This window comes from Canis lupus, chromosome 1 (assembly GCF_048164855.1).
Source record: "Canis lupus baileyi chromosome 1, mCanLup2.hap1, whole genome shotgun sequence".
NCBI classification, from domain to species: Eukaryota; Metazoa; Chordata; class Mammalia; order Carnivora; family Canidae; genus Canis; species Canis lupus.
Window position 1 is genome coordinate 20,686,989 of NC_132838.1, and position 16,636 is coordinate 20,703,624.

General features: G+C 39.6%; 1 long non-coding RNA gene across 2 annotated transcripts in view; it reads right to left on the reverse strand.

Annotated features, from left to right (window-relative positions):
* Positions 1-15,427, reverse strand: part of LOC140613015 (uncharacterized) — a 38,730-nt gene extending 23,303 nt beyond the window's left edge. The window contains exons 1-2 of one of the 2 annotated variants that reach the window (XR_012014146.1): positions 15,255-15,416; positions 14,558-14,762 (exon numbers count right to left, since the gene is read on the reverse strand). This is a non-coding gene — a long non-coding RNA (uncharacterized lncRNA). Of the gene's footprint in view, positions 1-14,557; positions 14,763-15,254 lie in introns of both variants that reach the window. The other variant, XR_012014155.1, reaches the window with a different exon arrangement.
* Positions 15,428-16,636: the final 1,209 nt, after the last annotated feature.

Consider the following 16,636-nt stretch of genomic DNA (forward strand, 5'->3'; position numbering starts at 1 on the left):
TTATTCACCTTCACCTTTGCCTTTGTGTTAACATAAGGCCTGATGCCAAATTGTGTGCTCTAAAAATTATCTACACATTTTCTTCTATAAACTCTCAGTTTCCATATTTGCAATTTATTGCAATAGGGATGCAATTGTTAATGCTTTCGGGAAAAGGCAAAGACATCTTTCCTTCCAACATCCCTCACAAACACACACGGCATCGGTTGCTGGCTGTCGACCCCAAATCCCATACCCATTCTATTCATCTTCCAATTTAGAGAACTACGTCTCCCAGCCTCCTTTGAAAATGTGGTGATCAAGAAGTAGCAAATTCCCATGTCTGGGATGGGCACAAAGTACAAATGGTCTGCATAGTAGATGTCTAAGTATTTAAATATTATAAAATGAGCTACCTAACTGCTAAATAAAAGTGTACCTTCATGATATCTGGAAGACCTGGGATACGTGGCCTCTTTCAAGTTCCAAACTAGGGCGAGAGTTGGTCTAGATGGCCTATTCACATGCTTTTTCTACCCTCAGCTACAGCCCACACAGCAAGGGGACTTAGTAAGTCCTTGCATGTGGACACTCCAGTCTTCATACCCAAGCTCCATTTATAGTTCTGCTCACCCGCCTCCCACATACAGTCTCCCTCAGTCAACACCCAGGCCTGTGGTCATGCACACCAGTGGCATATTCTACCCACAGGAGGATAGACCATAGAGAGGCCCATACAGACCTAGAAGTGGGCTCAGGTCCCTTTTGGCTAGAATTCCAGGGCACTCAGAGCACTGTCTAGAAGGAGTGGGTGGGCTTTGGGTGGGCATTTCTTTTGGCCTAGTGGATTAAAAAATCCTTAATGCAGACGGCACATCCAGAGAAGGGTCAGTGTGGGCTTTTTAAAGCCTAGACCTAAGACAACTTCTGGTATTTGGGGCTTCTCAGAAAGTTCTTTAAAGGGGTTTGACCAAGCTGGTGAGTTTCTTCTGACCTTTTTCTCTCTTCCTTCTTTATATGTGGAAACTCAAACTTGATGGCTGGAGCTATGGCAGCCATTTTCTCAGCATGAGAATAAAGGCTTTCCTTTAACACTACAGACAAAGAACCATAGAATGAGCCAAGGTATCTGTTGACTATGCCAGTTATAGACTGCCAACCTTTGGATTTCCTTTCTATGTGAAAAATAAGCCATGTCTCAGCTGTTACTTTTCAGTCTCTGTTAACTATAGACAAATGCACTGCCCCACTGACATAGATGTGCACAATTTAATAGTAGATATTATCCGCCTTCATTGCCTTAATGAATCTTGCCTTAGGGTGCATATCAGTACCCAAAATATGCAGATGTTAGTAGGGCATAACAAACGTGTTTTGAAAAAAAAATGACTGGTAAATATGAGAGTGGAAGAGGGCGCATCAACCACAGACAAAATGGAATGAGCAAAGGTCTGTATGCAGGCAAGGCATATTTAGAAAATGGGGAGTAAAATAATTGGATTTGTGTGGGGGAAGATTACTGAGATCTCAGTTAAGCTGGGTATGTTGGGACTCAAATGGAAAGGAGAAATGAGTTCAGGATGACCTAGCACTCCTACTCACCTGCAACCATGTATTGGGTAAGAATTCAACTAAGTGATACATTTTCAAAGTCTTCCTACTCCGGGGGAAATAAGCTATACACATACACTCATACACAGACTCTCTGTCATCCATGTTTACACACAATCACATAGTATGTAGTAAAATTCCAGCATTGCCCATTGTAGAGCAGTTGTTTATGTGTCTGCTTACTCCCCTGTCAAGTCATGAAGATGAAGCCTGTCCCGCTGTCTTTGTACACTCAATGCCTGGTCTGGAACTTGGCACATAGAGAGTATTCAATAAACCTTAGTAATAATTATTTACCTATTACTGGTGATAATAATTAGTAATAATTATCTGGGGAGTCAACAGGGAAACTCTTAGTCGGAAATAATATCTTCAAATGGATTTTTTTATTAGATTAACCTGCTACTACTGAACTGGATATATTGGAAGAAAGAAAACAAAGGGAGGCTATTCCAATAGTCCAGGTTTAGAAGAATTCCTGATTTTAGGAGAAGAGCACCAGGAATAGAAAGTGAAGGGTAGAGATGCCTGGGCGGCTCAGTCGGTTAAACATCTGCCTTCAGCTCAGGTCATGATCCCAGGGTCCTGGGATCGAGGTCAGGTCAGGCTCCTTGCTCAGCAGGGAGCCTGTTTTTCCCTTTCCCTCTGCCTGCCACCCCCCCTGCTTGTGTCCTCTATCTCTCTTTGTCAAATAGATAAATAAAATCTTTAAAAAAAGAAAGAAAGAAAGTGAAGGGTAGATGCAATGACCACTGTGAACAGTACCAAGAAGGCAGCAATCAGATTAAATGTGAGCTGCAAGGAATGGAAAGAATTTACAGATGACATGTAGGTTTGGAGACCACCAGGGACCATAAGAATGATAGTCCTAGAGAAAAAAAAGACATCATTTGTTTCAATGAGAAACAAATAACTGTTCAATCTTGCTGAGACTGAACGGTCAGTGGGACACTGAAGTGATTGTGGCTAACAGGAAATTGGAAAGGTGATAAAATTATAGAGTGCTTTCCAATTTTTAATATTGGTAATTGTTCCATCAATGCTCTCCCTGTGCTTTTTAAAAAAACTCATCAAAACTCAAAATGTTATCTTCTCTGTTTTACCGATGAGGAAACCAAAGCACATGGGGAGCAAGTCAGTTGCCCCAACAGAACTAGTAAGTTGCTGAGCTGGAAGGCAAACTCTGGCCACCTGGCTAAATCGCCATCCAAACCAATCAACTCTAAGCTGTGACTGGAGGGCTTCCTTGTTTTGTCTATTCTGGGAGACTGTGGAGAGGTTGAGAAGTAAGAAATTAGATAGATTTCTGTATTGCAGGAGTTCCCAAAGTTTCTAACATGCTAATGAGCATTATGGGCCTTCCCAGACTTCTTTTCTTTAGTGGGGGTTGAGGATGGATGGGGAAGGTAGATGAAGAGGGAGATAGGCTTCAGTAGGCTCCACGCCCAGCACAGAGCCTGACTTGGGGCTCGATCTCACGGCCCTGAGATTATGACCTGAGCTGAAATCAGGAGTCAGACACTTAACTGACTGAGGCATCCAGGTGCCCTGAATTCCCAGACTTCTTGACCAAAGAATCCTCTATTTTTCTCCAACATCTCAAAGGACTGGCACTCTAAGAAACCCACTTTGGAAAGGGTTGCTCAACTCGGCACTTTATGAAAACAACAAAAGTTTTATTGAAGAGCTCTGAACCCAGAAGATGAAACGAAATTAAAACACTCTTTACTCTAGAGTAGTAGTTCACAATCTTGATGAACCGCCTGGAAACTTTTTTTTTTTTTTTTTTTTTTTAATATGGAAGACCAGGCAACACTTCCAGATATTCTGTTTCATTATACTGAGGTGGGACCTGGGCATCAAGAGCTTCCTGGGTGTTTTCCAAATGTAGCCAAGTTTGAGAAGATCTGCTCTTGAATAGTCTTAAGCATAAGTATATACATAAAACTACAAGTGACCCAGATTGGGGATTGGATATGAATTTCTAATTTAGTATCATTAAGAAATTATCAGAATCTAATGGAGAATCACCATTGTTCCGACCAGGACTTGAATTTCTCTTCCTCTGACTCATCCAGCTTCTTCTATGTGCTCCTTTCTGTTTCGTCATGCAGAGGTCCATGCTGGGATGCCATTTTCACCGGTCAGACTCCTTATTACATTGCATCCTCTGCTCCTTCAATTGCCCAATATTGACACAAGTACAGTTTTTTACAGATAGCGTTAAAAAGGTTGGCTTCTTCCAAAACATATTCCAAAAGCCTGCCCTCAGTTATTTCTACTTCTGCTTGCATAGTGCCGCAGCTCTGCCACATCTCTCTTTCTCTAACTGGAGCTCTCTCTCATAGGTATCACCAGTTGCCTCTGTGCTCTGTTCCTGTGCAATATGTTCTGCTAGCTACAGAAGATGTAAAATGGGGGGTCTTATATTGTTTTTATTATTGGCAAGTGGCTTTCAGACTGAGTTTGGGGTTGAAATGTCTTCTTCATTCCAAGAAAAAAACATGGACCCTAGGACATAGCCTCCATGTGTCTTTTAGACATTCTTACCTTTAGCAGCTCAGCAGTTCACTCTTCCAATATCTTGCCACCATTCCCATGTGGGTGGCTACCATCTAGGGTGGTGACTCTCATCCTGCCTTAGCCTCATGTCGAGTGATCAGCACTGCAGAGAGTATAAGTTCCTCATCCCATGAATCTGTCTACATGAGGATATTCAGTACCATTAAAAGCTCAGTCATAACCTTAGCTCGGAATGATACCAGAGACACAAAGTGATGCCCACAGGAGCCTGACAGGCAGTCAGGTGTAAGGAAGACTCAGCAGGGAAGACTGAATAAAGTCGAGGAAAGTGAGGAGAGATAGGAAACCAACAAGAGGGAGAGAGGGGAGAAAAGAGGGAAGAAGAGGAGATGAGGGACAGACAAGAAGGGAGAGCAAAGCTGACGAGAGGAAGGGAGGGGTGAACCAGGACACTGTTATAAGACATTAAGACATTATCCACCATTGCCTCAGGTGCCATTTAACTTCACTTGGACTAACCCTTCCCTAGACATCAAACAGATTCTACAAACAAACTAATCCCTGTTCTCTAAAAGATTATCATCAATGACAGCTTTACGAATGGTGGTGATACACAGTTAAGTGAAAGCAAGCAGCAATTGACTGGAATTTGTAAAATCCTCATCCAGTCACCCAATTATTTGGGAAAAAAAAAAAGCTCAAGTTTTAATTCTAATAATACAATATGTCATGGACTTATTAGCAATACTTTGAGGTTACCAGTCCATGTATGGCCTGCTTTTTGAATTGGTCAAATGGAAAGATATCTCCAGTCTACAATGTCTTTTATGACTTGGATTAAAGCTCTCCCATGGACTTAATTGCTGAGACTCTTTCATCAAGATTCTTGTTAATATTCCTTGTAATATTCCCGCCTGTTCTGATGTCAGTAAGGCTCATCCATCACCCCTGCAGGGATATTGTCACAACCAGGGCCACTGCATCATGGCAAACACTCTAACACAGCTGGAGATTTATGACCTACCTCTGATTCTATCGTCTCAGGCCAAGCTGATCCAGGCCTTTGACTCACTCACTGTACATCTTGATAGTGTAATTGTGTTTAAAAGTTTCTCTCCACCACGGGCAGAGTCGTAATTCCAAACAATGGAGGAGGGAACTATTTTCCATGATACCTGGAACAGGCTCATCCACAATGGATCCCCCTATGCAACTGGGACTCCAAGCAAATGCGGAACAAATTTCAGGCAAAGATGGAACATGTGTGCACGCACGCACACACACACACACGCGCGCACATATATTCCCTCCGTCCCTCTCTTTCTCTATCTCTCTCTGTTTCCTCATATCTCACTTTGTCCGGTGTTTGAAATGAATCCTACTTTTCCTTCCTTCTTCCACATAACTTGAATTCTCAGATGCCATGGATTCATAGTTTTCATTACTATTCTAGAATATACCAAGTCACTTATGTCGCTAAGAATGTTGGTGTTTCACTTAGGATTCATTTCTTACCAATATGTTCACATAATGAATGCAATCTTCCTGCAAGTGAGGCTTGGCCTCCTCCAAAAATGGGGCAAATTCTTATGCTTTCAATGAAAAGAGAAGGGCTGCTCTTCCAGCAAGACTGTGATACCACTTTTTAGTGGCTCCTATTTGTGTGTAGGAGAGGAATAAAATTCAGTTACGCCTTGGAAAAATAGATCCTGGCTCCACTTACATTCTGAGTTTGAACTCAGTTCAGTAGTCATTTCTTCACCAATGTAGCTGTGCAATACTTTACCTGCTGTATACAGAACTCACAGCCTTTGGGGCTGAGCAGGCAGCTTGGAGCATTGCCCATGGATGTAGCCCATACATTTTGTTTTGACGTAGCACCTCGAGGAACAGGTTCCATTGGAATGGATGTTCTGCTGGTTGTTGATTCGGTCTCAGTTCCCTCCAGTGACAACCTGTCTCAACACTGTCAATACCTCTTCAGTGTTGACAATAAGCAGACATGATGGCAGGCTGTTCTTGTCTGCTCAGTTAATGACTTCACTGATGACATGCAGGTGTGCACTGGTGTTGTACCTCGTCTTGAAGCTTTCGTGTTCTCCTGGGTAGTTGCAGGGCTGGCTCCATTAGCTTCTAGCCTTGTGAGAATTCATAAAACTGTTCTGGGTGCTTGCCAGCTCAAGATGAGCAATGTATGGTCATAATGAATCCCTGACTCATAATTTGCAAGATAGCATTAAAGAAATATTAGGTCACTTCATCTAACAGACTGAAGTGCATCAAGACCATGCTTTCAGTTAGAAGCAGTTGAGGAAGTGATTCCACATCTGACATATTACAACTGTAACACTGTTCAGCCTTTAAAAACAAGAAATCCAAACGTGATTCCACACATTTAATAGCAAATTTGCTTCACTAATTTTGTGAACAGTTTTACTCATCCTTCTAGAATATGAGAAATAGTCAAGCTTAGTGTTTATGCATGTGGACTCTGCAACTAAGCAGTCCAGACCTGAGTCCCATCTTTGGGCAAGGTGCTTAACCTCCATGTGACTAGGTTTCCTCATAGGTAACATTGGAATAATTAATATTACCTACCCTCTAGGGCTATCACTAAAATCAAACCATACCTGGCACATAGTAAGTACTCAACAACAGGGGGCTGTTATTAATGAAACTGAAAGCCAAAAGGCAGTGAACTGATTTTTCTTAAGACAACAGAAAGATCTGAGACAGGCCTGGGAATCCAAAACAGGTCTTGAGATCACCTTTCCACAGCTGCATCCAACAGATAATATCCCCCTGGACAGGGCAGGCCATCAGTGGTGATTGAATGATTGATTCCTTCACAGCCGTTTGCTTGTTTACTCTGCTGCTCACCACTTTTAAGGACACCTTTCCTCTGGAGTTGTTTGTTCTTTTTCCTAATTGTCATCTTGGGTTTCTAGGGCTCACACTGCGGCTGAAGCTCATGCAAACTGTGCATCTGTCAACGCAGAGGCTGACTTTGCTTCTGATGCACCCGTTAGCAGTTGTTCCAGGATGGAAGGTGATGAAGGGACACTGGCTCAGTTTCCTTAGTTGAGCCTACAGGACTATGCACATTTATGTAAGACGAGGCTTAACTTAAGCAATCATCAAATATGTGCCAGATACCTATTATGTACTGGTAGGTAAGATGGGGAAAGATCAGAGGGATGACTCAAGAGAGCAAACAGACATTAATTCAGAGTCTTGGGTCGGCTGGGTGCATTGCCAGGCCCTACAAATGAAATTTTTTATTCAATTCTCATCCCATTTTACAGGTTAAAAAAACAACAACAACAACAAATCTCAGTGAGACTGCAGTAGAATCAAATCTAAAATGGATGACCCCAGAAGTCACCAAGAACAACTTCATGAATGGAAGTGATTGATACATAAGTGAAAGAAATGAGAGACATGAACATCACTTGGATCCATAAGAGCCAACAAGACCCATTTCTGGGTCTCAATGAGTGTCTTATCCCTTCTCCTTGCCTCAGTTAACCTTTTCATTTGTACCTTGGATCTCATCCTTTCTAGGACCATGAGATCCCATTTCTCCCAGTACCAGATCACCTCACCCTGCCTAATCAAATTCCAAAAGTTCTATTTTTTTCTGCATGTCATTGTATGCCGGTGCTGCTAGCCTACTCCAGCCCTGACTGAAACCACTCATTGTAATCTTGAAGTATGCACATGAAATCCAAAGGCAAGATGCATCAGGAGCAGCAACAGAATAGTGGTCAAGAATTCAAGCCATGGACCCAGACTTCCAGAGGTAGCATCCTGGTTTTACCATTTACTAGCCCTGCCTCAGTCTCCCCTCTAGAAGAAGATGGGAGCAGTTGTCCTTACATCCTGAAGTCGTGGTAAGAATTAAATGAGTTACTAGAACACCTCCCTGGTGCCTGGAACATCTCCCACCACTGCAGGCATGCTCAGTAAACGCTAACCATTCTAAGCACAGATAGAGTTTCTACTTTATGTTCCTGCCCTCATATTTAGCTTCCTTATTTAGCCCTCCAACTAATATCAGAAATCCAATGTATGCTCTGCTTGAGCTTCTCAACTTCAACTCCCAACTAAATTTCCTGTCTCCACAGAGTCCCCATTCTAGCATCAGCCACAGATCTGGTGAGAGCTGTATTTTTTTTAATTAATTAATTATTATTATTATTATTTTTTTTTTTTTTTTTTTTTTGGATAGCCTCTGGCCCATAGCGCCACTGCTGGCCAGGCCTCAACCCAAACAGCAAATCATACTTGAGGCCTTAGGTCCTAAATCCCTTTCCCCAGTGGCCTTACAACTAATGCTGTGCCATATAATCACAATGTTAGAAGTAAGGTTCACATTCCTCAGAGCCCAATCAGCACAGCTAGCCATTCTAGTCTTCCAAATGTACTTACCCAGCCCCCAGCCCCATTTCTTCCTACTCCATTGCCCTGAGAGATGAGGGAAAACCCATCAGACTGCCCAGCTTCTTCCTAATATTGCAGCTTTACACAGGAACAAATTAATTGCTCAGAGTTCACAGTAAGTTCCTAACAGGAAAGAAGATTGTCGTATGGGGCTGGTCTGTTGTCCTAACTACTATAAAGAACACATGTTACAGCCCATGTAACAAATCCTGTCCCATCCTATACACCAAACCTTACCCTTTCCTCTGAAATTTTCTGTGAAGCAAGCTTTGGTACTTATTCTCAGCTCCTGGCTAGAAGGTAAGTGCGAGAAAGAAACTCATGCCATCAACTTCTCTAGTCCACTTCCTGCTGGTGCCCTCAGAGCAAATGCTTCATCCTTTGTAGCACCTAATAGTGAAGAAACAGCCTGAGGATCAGGCCTAGACTGATCTGGACTGGAACACCCAGTCCAGAAACAGCCATGGCCCAGTAGTATAAGAGGAACTGACTAACCTCACTTTGTATTGTCCCCCAGAGTACCCCACGCTCAGCTACCAAGAGTCATTATGCATCAGTGTGGAATTGGTAGTAGTGAGCATTTGTTTCTCTACCAAATCATCATAATAAACTAAGGCAACTTTGTAAACCAGGCCTTGAAGTTGCAATGACCGAAGGCTATCCAATCCAAGCAGAGTCCTAAGTAAATAAACATGGTCCTGGGTAGCTCCTGTGGTAGGAAGAAAAAAACATCCAAATCAAACTACAACAAGGAGCTATCACTAATCATTGTTCATAGGTACTCTACTGGCTCTCTATCCATGATGCCTCTGTTGTCTGGGAAATGCCATCCTATACTTCTTTCTGGGCTACCACCAACAGCATTTGCCAATAGGACTGTTTGCACACAGTATGGATCTCCACTTTCCCACCCAGAAAACCCAAATAAGTACTTTATTAATAAGGATGTGATTTAGATAAATATTTAGGAATCCTTTCTGGTGTCCTAAGTATGAGAGAGTCCAGACAAATGCCCAAACAATGCACACCTACTAGCAAGGATGCTTATTTTGTGAGCCAAAACTGAAGACTTCTGTTCATCTATAGATGCCAACTCTTACTCAGAACTCATTTGTCCCTCTATCCCCCGCTAAGGGAAGCAGTTATTCTTTGAAAAGAAGAATAAGACACTCTTTAATGTTGAGATTAATGTAACTTCAACTTGGATATCATTCAAGGCTTACTACATCTCTCTGTTTGAGTCTTCACTACTCACATCCACTCTATGGAGGTCAAGTCTTCACCAAAGTCTCTAGATCTAAACTGGACAGCGCAGCAGAGAGTAATCTCATGGAGTGACACCAGCAAGAATGGAATAGGACCTATGAAAATCTAATCCCCCCCCCATCATAAAAGCAACATGAACATTGGGAAAAAATGGTCAAAATTACCATCTTAGAACTCTGGAAATTAACCAAAGACTTGCAATAATCTGAGAGGTATTGATACAAAGAAAATACTAGTTCTTGCTAAGAATAACTAGCTTTGTAGCATTTTAAATGACCCAATTCCAATCCTTCTCTCTCAGCTATGCAGTAGCCATAAAAAAAAAAAAAAAAACCTTGCAAATGTAGTAGTTTTGAAAACAGCAGTCTAACATCCACTGGAAGGAGAAGAATAGATTTGAAGCTCCCCCAAAACACCAGATTTGAAGCTCCCACAAAATACCTGCAAGCTCCACTTGCAGGGACTGCCTTTATTTGACCTGACTCTCACAGCTTCATCAATAAAAACAGGAGTTATCTGTTGAAAACAATCAGTGGCAATTGTTTAATAGCACACCTGCCTAAGGCAACACTAACAATTTGAGGAAAAAACAAAAAATAAAACTGAGAAAAAAAAATTAAGGGAAAGCTGGAAAAGAATATATTCATAGGATGCTTTGTAAAGCTCTAATATATTTCTGGGAATCCAGTCTATATGGTTGTACATAAGACCAGAGCTGTGCACATGCCCAGAAAAGACTTGAGAAAGCCCTAAATTCTCAACTTTCGCTGACCCTAAAGCTCTGTGCAAGCAGGAAGTACAGGCTAAAGCAGTTATAAACTGTCTGCCCAAATATTAGAAGGCATGCTCCGACACCCACACAGAGTCTCTCAATAAAGCCTAGGAGACTTATTGGTTCCAGGCATTTAAGGAATCTCTGTACAAACATTAGCTGACTACTAATGTAATCAAGCAGACACTTTCGTGGTCACAGTGACAAATAATGCAGACTTACAGAATTCATTCAGGAAAACCACTAAACAAACAAAAGGCAACAACAACAAATCCTGCAGTGGGTTTAAATCTGATTTCCAGAGTTACCACATGATTTAAAATGTTCAAATTTCAACAAAAAAAATATGAGACATGTAAAGAAACAGGAAATATGGCTTATATGCAGGAACTCACATCCACATGAAGAAATAAAGACTGGTAAAGGTAAGTACATAGGTAAATATAAAAAATAGTATTAAGATATTTTTTGCTTGTAACTCTATTTTTCTTCTGATTTTTAAATTTTTTATTTCTCCTGTGATTTAAAGGCAACTGCATAAAGCAATAATGATGAATCTATGCTGATAAGCATGTACTATAAGAATGTAATTTGTAAGGCCATTATAACACAAAAGAATAGGAAGGGAACAGGGCTACATAGGAACAAAGTTTTTGCATAGTATTAAAAATTAAGTAGATATTAATTCAACCTAAACTGTTATAAATTAAGATGTTAAGGGGTGCCTGGGTGGCTCAGTTGGCTAAGCATCTTCCTGTATCTCAGTTCATGGTCCCAGGGTCCTGGGATCAGGCCCCATACCAGGCTCCCTCACTCTGTGTAAACAGGAGCCTGCTTCTCCCTCTCCCTTTGCCTACCACTCCCCATACTTGTGCTCTCTCTCTCTCTGTGTCAAACAAATAAATAAAATCTTTTTAAAAATTAAGATGTTAGTTCTAATCTCCAGGGCAATCATAAAACATTTTAAGTTATAAAAAGAAAAGAACCAAGAGAATAAAAATGGCACACTAGAAAATATACATTTAACACAAAGGAAGCCAGTGATAAAGTAGTAAGCAAACAATTTATAGTGTACATACAAAAAAGATAGCAAATGGCAGACATAAATTATACTTTATCAGTAATGACACTAAATGTAAATGGATTAAACACTTCAATCAAAAGACAGAGACTGCCAGAAATGATTTTGAAATCATGACCCTGAGATTAAGACCTGAGCTAAAATCAAGAGTTGGATGTTCAACCAACTGAGCCACCCAGGCACCCCCAGAAATTATTGTTATTATTTTTTAATGATCCAACTAAATGCTCTCTATAGGAGACAAAATTCAGATTCAAGGATACAAATAAGTTGAAATGTATGAAGCAAAAACTGACAGAATTGAAGGAGGAAATCGACATTTCAGCAATAATAATGATTTGAGACTTTAGTAACCTAGACAGGAGATCATTGAGGAAATACAAAACTTGAAAAACAATATAAATTGACTAAGAGACATCTATAGAACACTCAATGAGAGCAGAAAAAATGTTCTTTTCAAATGTACATGGAATATTACAACATATTCAGTCATAAAACAAGTCTCAACAAGTTTAAAAGATTGAAATCACACAAAGTACAATGTCAGACTACAATAGAATGAAATTAGGAATCAACAACAGAAGAAAACTTGGGAAATTCAAAAGTGTATGGAAATTAAACAACAAACTTTTAAATAATCAATGAATCAAAGAATTCATAAAAGAAATACAAATATACTTTGAGATAATGAAAACACAACATATCAAATTTAAGGCAGATATTTAGAGCAATACTTGGAGGTAAATTTATCACTGTAAATGCCTATATAAAGAAGAAGAAAGATCTCAAATCAGTAACCTACACTTCTCCCTTAAGAAACTAGGAAAAGAACAACAAGCTAAAGTTAAACAAGGAAAAAGAAGAAAATAATAAAGAATAGAGAGGAAATAAATAAAATGAGAATAGAAAAACAAAAGAGAAAAAATACAAAACCATTTCTTGGTTATTCGAAAAGATCAAAAAAGCTGACAAGCTTTTTGCTAGACTGGCTGAGGAAAAAAGAGCACAGATCCAATTATTAACATCAGGAATGAAAGAAGAGACATTACTATCAGCCTTACAAAAAAAAAAAAAGAATTTTAAGGTGATGATATGAACAAATATATGCCATCAACTGAGATAACCTAAAAAATATAGATAATTCCTAGAAAAATACACATTAGTGAAACTGACTCAGGAGGTAAACATAAATAGATTTACAACAAGTAAAGAGATTGGATCAGTAATTGAAATTTTTTCCAAAAAGAAAAGCTCAGGAGCAGATGTCTTCACCAGTGGATTCTATCATAAACAGTTAAAGAAACAATTAAAACCAATCCTTCCTAGACTCTTCAAAAAAATAAGAGGAGAGAAAACTTGCTTATTTGTTCTATGAGGCCAGTCAAATGCATTGGGACAGAAAATATATTAGTGTTTGCCAGGAGCTGAGGAAAGGCAGGAATGGGATTGACTGCTAGTGAGTATGGAATTTCTTTTTCGGGTGCTGAAAATGTTCTAAAATTGAAGGGTCATTATGGTTGCACAACTTTGCGAATATATTAAAAGCCATTTAATTATACACTTTACAAGGGTGAATTTTATGATATGTGAATTATGCATCAATTTAAAAATTGAATTACTTGAAATTGAATAAAACTAAAAGTTTAGTTTTTCAATATCCACTATCATCACATTTTAAGTGCTTAATAACCATACAGTAACCAAGGTTACTGTATTAGTGCAGATAATATGCAGATAGAGTATGTCTGTCATCTCAGAAATTTCTACTGGAAGGGCCATATATGGAAATGGCCTCCTCGTGTGATAGGCTAATATTCCATTTAGCCTCCCCCTTACAAATGAAGGACTTACTCCCTGGATACTGGGAGCACTTCTGACAGATAGCTCTCAAGTCTCAATCCCTATATATATATATTGCATCTGCTGAAGAGAGTCACTTAGCCCAAGCTTACACCTCATCTAAGGGTGGGCCACATCAACTGACAGATTGATGGGTGGTGGCATGTGAAAGCCTGACCCCTTATTCAAATGTGAGAAAGGTCCTCCCATCCTCCCATAGGATTGGCTGGAGTCTACACTGAAATTGCATCACAACCTCCAACTTCTTCTAAATCCTGCTTCCTTACCTCTCCTTCTCTGGGTGTTGATCACAGAAGTATTCTCTATAAACTCTTACATGCTAACCTCCATCTCAATGTCTGCTTCCTGGGAAAACCCAGGAAGATCCAGACCAATTCACACAATCATGCTCTTTTAAATGGGTCCCCTAGGTCAATGAAGATGACTCTGCTTATCTCCCAGATAAATATGTAATCACTGACCATATAAAGTGTCTGTGTCTGTTTCCTGGATGAGGCTTCATATATTTGAGCAGATTGGGACCAACTCTATAAAACCCTGACTGTGGGCCACTCTAGGAATGTAGACCTTCTCACCTTGCCCAGAGTACTGGAAGTCTTGGAGTAGAAAGGCCTGCACTATCCAAGAAGTCCTGATATCGCTAGGGTTTCCAGGCTCATCAAGAACAATCATCTCCCACTTCTCAGCCACAATTGACCCAATAATCAATTTCCTCAGAAAAGGGAAGAAGTGTATCTGTTCTTGGTAATGGTTGTCTTTCCAACAGTTGAAAGCCATCCTTGCTCATAGCCCAATCAACTTAACCAACCAATCCAATCAACCAACTCAACTCAAGCCTGTTACTGAAACCAGAGCAACCATGTTCTGAATAGGTAACGGTGAAAGTCGAAAGTAACAGGTCATGGGCTAAAATCACTGGAGAACTAGCTTGCTTTATAAGCTGATAAAGTGGCTGCTTTTTTACAGACCCGAAACCACCCTTTCAAATATCCAGTGATTTTTTTTTTTTTCTCAGTACTCACATTTCAGCGCTTATTGTGGTTGGAACATATTCCTTTGAAATCTGTAGTGAAAGTTTTGTGATTGTTGGAGATGATACACATGACTCAATTGTTCCCCTCCCAGTGCTGATCCATTCATGAAAAAAGACAGTAAAAGACATTGGCCTTTCTGGAGAATCTGCACAGCTGCTCAGGAAATCTGCTCTCGGGACCCTCCCAGAAAGCCCTGAAGGAAAATCACAATGGGAGTGAGGTCATATGCTCAAGGCATTACCTTTGCTATTATTATGTATTATTGTTTGCTACTGTGTTGTTCCAACTAAAAGAAACAGCTTGTTCTCTAAAATGCAGTGTTTTCTTTGAGATGACCTGAGTCATCAAACTCCCACAGTCCTCTGGGAGTGGAGATAAGAGTTTGTGGTTGTTGGCTGCTGTTTATTTGAGGTACAGGGGAAGACATGGAGGGCAGGTGATTCTTCTAAAAAATTTGGTACTGGATGAACAATACCAACTGCTCCAGCTCTGTGTATGACACCTCTCCCTTTTATTCCTGCACACTTTCAGCAACAAACAAATCCTTAGCAATTCTGACTAAATTTCCAATCATTAAAATAGCATGTGAATGAAACAAAAGGAGCAGACACATTCTCATTACATGCACTTTTTGTCCAAGAGCAACAGAAAAGCATCTGTGTGTGTTCCATAGAAAAGAAAATACCTGGAAACTGTAGGGAAATTCTGGCGATTTCTTCAAATTCCCCAGACAAGGTTTCTCATATACAGAGATGACTGGGTGTGTTTCATCTCTTTGTCATCTGGCTGCAAGTGTAACTATTGAGATTTTGCACTACAAACCAGTTAGAATTGCCCTGGATTCAAAAGTGAGCTCTCAATTTGTGTGTTACAACATGCACTCTCTGTACCTAGGATAGTACTTGTCCTTATCAGGTCATAAATGGAAAGTCACCTAGTCATTGGTGGCTTGCTTACCATTAGGTGGGTGTGTTTGACATGGCTCACTGTTACCATATGGCAGTCTTCCATGATTACTCCCTTACTTCACTGGAAAATAATCTGGGAGGGGCAGGGAAAAAAATAACTGTGGATAAGGTTGCCTTTCTTAAAGAAATGGCCAGACCAAGAGCCAGCACTTTTTATCACATATTGCTTCATTCAAATGAAGCATAGAAATGCAGAAGAAATTTTAGAATTTTCTAACACAAACGTCAGATAGAAGACTATGAATTTTTATGGTAGAAAGGAGTCTGTTATACATGATTACCAAAATCCTTTTTTCCTCAAAGGGAAAGATTCCATATGTTTATATTTTATATTTATTACAAAGACATTTGAAATTATATATAGATCTTATTTTAAGGAAAACAGTTTATGAGAAAGAAGTTTTCATACAAGATAAATTTGATGGATAAAAATTCACTTAACAAAATGGATTTTTGCATTTCAAATTTACCATGGGATTTCTTCTACTTAAAAAAGTACAGATAAAAAGTTTAATTAACAGAAACAGGAGATGTACTATAGCACAGTGGCGGAGATTACATGGATTTGAGTGCCATCCTTGGCTGTGTGACCTTGGGCAAGTTTCTTAAACTTTCTGTTACTCAGTTTCCTTATCTTAAAATAGGGTTAATTAATGGTAACAGTGCCTAATCCATAGAAATGCTAAAAGGATTAAATAAGTAAATATTTGTAAAGTCCTTAAAATAATGCCTGATACATAGGAAGTGCCATGTAAGTATTTGCTAAGTGAATAATAAAGTTTCCAATACCACATTTATTTCAGAAATTGAGGCAAATTTGTATAATATATCTGATTATCTGTATGTTAAGATGTTAATATTGGGATATATTATACTTTTTTAAATTCTTAGGTCTGCCTTCATATTTGAGTTTTTAAAAAGACGTCAGGGACATCAAGGATAATAATCAGTCTTAGTCAAATTTTGTTACTATACCCCTGGATGATTTTTCTACTCTAATCATATGTAATAACAGGCATGACCTTACAAGTATTTATATCTAAGAATCGCAGGATATTTTTCCATAACCCAAAACCTAATGCTGCTTGCTTTAATTATA